Source organism: Nematolebias whitei, chromosome 10, assembly GCF_014905685.2.
Source record: "Nematolebias whitei isolate Nwh7 chromosome 10, NemWhi1, whole genome shotgun sequence".
Lineage (NCBI taxonomy): Eukaryota > Metazoa > Chordata > Actinopteri > Cyprinodontiformes > Rivulidae > Nematolebias > Nematolebias whitei.
Window position 1 is genome coordinate 33895738 of NC_056507.1, and position 5144 is coordinate 33900881.

The 5144-nt window shown below is 40.4% G+C and overlaps 1 non-coding gene across 1 annotated transcript; it reads right to left on the minus strand.

Annotated features, from left to right (window-relative positions):
• Positions 1–3903: 3903 nt before the first annotated feature.
• trnay-gua lies at positions 3904–3990 on the minus strand. The gene is given in 2 exon segments: positions 3904–3939; positions 3954–3990. It is a non-coding gene; the product is annotated as a tRNA-Tyr (tRNA).
• Between the last annotated feature and the right edge of the window lie 1154 nt (positions 3991–5144).

Sequence of the window (5144 nt, forward strand, 5' to 3'; positions counted from 1 at the left end):
TGGCACAAACAGAGTAATATTGTGTATGTTGTTCAGTGTCAGGAGGGTGATCAGTCTTACATCGGGGAAACAAAACAGCCACTGGCCAAAAGGATGGACCAGCACAGAAGATCAACATCATCAGGCCAGGACTCTGCGGTCTACACTCATCTCCAGGCCAGCGGTCACTCTTTCAGGGATGAAGATGTTCACATCCTGGACAGAGAGGAACGATGGTTTGAGAGAGGAGTAAAGGAGGCCATCTTTGTGAAAAGAAACCGTCCATCATTAAACAGGGGTGGAGCCTCCAGGTTCAACTGTCCCCCTCTTACAATGCTGTGATTGCTAGTATCACTCAGCCCTCTGTGAACAGTAAACAGCCATCAGGTGCTAATGATCCATTGTTAGGCTGATGGTCCTTCTTGAGCATGTGATCAGCTGGTTTTGGTTGTCAGCAGCAAACTGGTTGATCCACTCTGAGAAGGTGCTATTTATAAGACAGAGTTTGTTGCAGCTCCTCAGACTGAAGAAGTCTTTCGGATGAAAGATGAAATGTTTCAACAAGAAGAATCTGTCCAGAGGACCTGACTCAACCTCGTTAGATTTTTCTACCTGGATTATTGAGCATGCATCAGGAGATATAAAAAATACTTTGATTCCAATATTTTGGGTCATATAATTAAATCTAATGCTCAAACAACTTTCTAAAATCAAATGAAATTGTCGTGAAGTGTAGTTTTGGTAGTATGAAACAAAAGCTTCAAAACATGCTTCGAACCCTGCAGTAAAATTACATCGGAGCACTGAAGCTTCAGAGCCTGTGTTGATGCGGAAAAAGTCACGTGACACGTGACGTCCGAAACACAAACTGTTTCGTTGTCAGAATGAATCTCTTGACTGGTTCGAGGTCCAAACAGCTGATTCCCTGGCACCGCCTCGTTCTGACAGGTGACAGGTTGAGAAAGTTTTGAATTGAGAGCTCAACACTATGAAACAGCTGTAAAACGTTTGCAATGTGTTGGAGAGTAGGTGTGTTTCTGCTGTTGTGTTGAAATGGAATAATTATAGAGGCAGCCAGGAAAAGAGGTCGTTCTAACATGTGGGAACTCTTCATTCTGCTCATGATAAGGTGGTTTTAAATGTCAAAAAAGTTATAGTAATGTTCAGCAGTGAAGATATTATCTAACCCATTTAACCCATGTATTTAATATAATTACAGTAAAATGATGTATGTGATTTTAATAATCATATATCAGTATGGGCTCAATTTAATTTTTTTAAATTTACATTAGTGTATTTGTGCAGGTGCAGTGTTTGGTGTGTTCAACTGAACTGAAGCATCATGATACCTCCTCTATGATTAGACACTTCAGCTCCAAACATGGAGATGCTGGAGACGTCATTTCATTGTTATTTTAAGAACGATAAAGACTCGGACTCTGCCACAGTTACACAAGCACAATACCATTGCAACATTTTTATTAAATCTCTTCAATGCACATTTATCAATCTTTATTCAAAAACATGTAAGCATGAATAAATTTTCAAACCAGACAACATAGAAAGTTGATGAATTTTTAAAAAAAAATCTGTTTTTTACCACAGTAAAGTAGTTTCTTTAACACTAGTCACTGAAGTTCTTCAGTGTGTGCCACCAAATGCCTAATTTGACAGCAGCATTGCAAAATGCCACAAGAGGTCACTGTAACTGAAGCTTCAACAAATTAACCTAGGGCTAAAATGAACCTATTTTTGAAACAATTGGCCCAACTGGTTCAATGCTTCATAAAAGCTTCATTTGCTCATCACTTCTGGTGTGGTTCAGACCCAATGGTGCAGGCAGCACGACGACTCGGCAGGTAAAATTATAATGTTTTAATATAAAGACCGCAAAATAGCTGACAGGGCAGTAAACTGAGCCCCCTGCTGTACTGTCTCTACACCCATGACTGCAGCCCGGCCCACAACAACAACCTCATCGTCAAGTTCGCTGATGACACCACAGTGGTCGGACTAATCTCTAAGGGAGATGAGACATTTTACAGACAGGAGGTCCTGGAGCTAGCAACCTGGTGCTCAGAGAAAAATCTGGCTCTGAATATCAAAAAAACCAAGGAGGTGATTATTGATTTCAGGAAGCACAGCACCAACCTAGCCCCCCTTTACATCAACGGCGAGTGCGTGGAGAGGGTTCACACTTTCAGATTTCTTGGTGTCCATATCTCTGCTGACCTTAACTGGAAAGAGAACACCACAGCGGTCATCAAGAAGGCTCAGCAGAGACTACACTTCTTAAGAGTCCTTAGAAGCACAACTTGAACACAAAACTGCTGCTGACCTTCTACCACTCGTCCATCGAGAGCCTGCTGACCTACTGCATCTCAGTATGGTACGGCAGCTGCACCCTGGCTGACGGAGAGGCTTCAGAGAGTAGTCAAGACAGCACAAAAGATCATTGGCTGCCCTCTCCCCTCCCTGATGGACATTTACACAAAAAAAAGAGTGGCTCTTAATTTCATTGTACTGCGTATAATGACAATAAAGGCATTCTGATTCTGAAACTTACATACGCAGGGATCACTGGGAACTCAGGAGGCAAGAGGTAACAGGAGACAGTGCCAGGACAATCATACACACAAGGACACAGACTTATATACACAAATACACAGGGAGGCGATCACAAACACCTGGACGGCACGAGGGTGGAAACAAACAGGGAGACCAGGGGTGTAGGGATGGGACTCGCCACAAGGGGGCACCATCGTTACAGAAATTCAATAAATGTGGCACAAAAACAAGTTACATTCTTGAATATAAGACTTAAACCAGTAAAAAAAAAAAAAAAATTTTTTTAAACAAAACCAAAACAAGAGCTTTGCTTTGCTTTTTTAACTGAAGAAATAATGAAAGGTGATTATTAGATTTTTTTAAACAAGGAAGTGAACTAGACAAAACAATCATACTCCCAGTTCTAATCTAATCTTTTCATAAGCTAAAGTAGACAGCTGAGGCATGCACGCTATAAACTCTGTGTACATGTAGTCTTACCCAACATGATGTGTCCTCAGGTCTAAAACACAACACAAAAGTTTTCTGCTGAAGTCTCCATCAAACTAGACCTGAGCAGAGCGCCCACTCTGCCACCCTGAAAGGAAGAACACAAGAAGCATCAACAGTGGAGCACAGGCACATGGAAATATATAAATGTAAGAAAATCAAATGCCACTCAAAAAACATTAGCACCAGGCCTGGATGAGTGTTTAAAATACATATTAAACAGTCCAATCAGCAAAATAAACAAAATCAAATGAAGACAAATAATTATATATTTTTTAGCCTGCTTGGATGAAAATAGTCATTTAACGTCAGTAAAATAAAAAAATAAAATAAAGACAAATAATTATAATTTTAGTAAGATTAAACCTGTGTCAATTTGTATAAGAAATGGTATCGCAAATAACGATATTTACTTGATGCAAAAGAAGACTAACCAATCGGGTGGTCAAAGAATATTTAGTTAAATTAAATAAAAAATATGTTTGATTTGAACATATTAATTCAAAAAGAACTAATAAAAAGCAAAATACTATCTTGTGGCAGGAATAAGCATATACTTTTTATTCCTATACCCACTTTTTCCTGTTCAGTAAAGTCTTCAGCTGACTTTTATCCTTAACCAAAGTTCAGCACACTGTTAGATTTATTGGTACACATATATTTACAACAGATACACTTCAATGGGCACGCACACGTGCACACACATATACATACATATAGAGTGAAACAATAACATGTACAACATAAAAATAGTATGTGTCCATCCTATTTATACCTCAAACTAAACTGCTAACATAAAAATACAAAAAACAGACAACGTTTTGAAAGTAGGATTTTGTATGTAAAGCTTTAAAAAAAAAATTCATCTCCTTCGAGCCGGATTCGAACCAGCGACCTAAGGATCACTGTTGTAACCTCTACAGTCCTCCGCTCTACCAACTGAGCTATCGAAGGGATGTTGAACAGGACGACGCGACTACTTTACTTAAAGGGATACGGACATGTTGGGACTGCTAGCCATGTAAAATAGTTACACACATAGACATTAATACAAATCGTATCACATTAATGTCGATGGCTACACCCACAGATGGCTACACCCACAGATAGCTACAGCTACAGCCGGTAAATGACCAAAGCCGAGGAACATGTCACTTCCTCCTTTTGTTTGGTTGCCAAATGGTGCGTTCAGGTATACTGGGAAGAGAGAAGATCCGAGTTCCGAGTCGAAACTTTCCGATTGGCTTCAACTCCTGTTATATACAACTTTTCTACAGTACTAGTCTGGTACAAAACAGACAAAACAAAGTACTGTGTAGTGTATGAAAGACAAGCGGGGTCAAAACACGTGACTTTTCGCGTGACTTTGACGTGTTGAGCCTCTCGGCTGCCCGCCAACAGCTTAATGTCATCTGGTAACAAAAATATGTCGTTATATCACCTTATGTTTGTATGTTTTTATTTTAAAATATTTACTACATTTGTCATCATGTGCGTGTGGTAGTACTTTACATATAAAGCCTGCCCATACTTGTCAAAGACATGTAATCTGTGCCAGAAATGGAGACATTACACATGTTCACACGGTTCTATCATGACAGTAGCTTGACCCCCTGTGGGGTCTCTGCTCTCAGGTCTGCAAGTCAAGTCAACTTTATTTATAGAGCACATTTAAAACAGAACCTGTTATGAAAGTGCTCAGGTGGTAACAGCTCCCAGTGTGACAAGTGCATGATGGGATACTGGGGCCTTCATGAATACGACTGAACAGGGAACATGACCCCTACATCAGTAATTTAATCCCTGGGCCAGGACTTCAACATATGTATTAGCAAATATAAATGAAGATAAAGTGATTGATGAGGGGAGACATCTCTCAGTTATTAACTCTGAGTGAAGCTCCACTACGACTTCTTCTTCTTCTTCTGCGGCACAGTTCAGTCATGCAGGTCCTGCTTGCAGTCTGCAGCCACTCGGGACACAGCAGCACCAAAAGTGAAACAGACGGCACTCTGTGGGGCAAAGAAGCTTTTCTCTGCACTGCAGCACTCTGGTGAGACTCTCACACACACACCAGCCTGCACACACACCAGCCTGCACACACACAC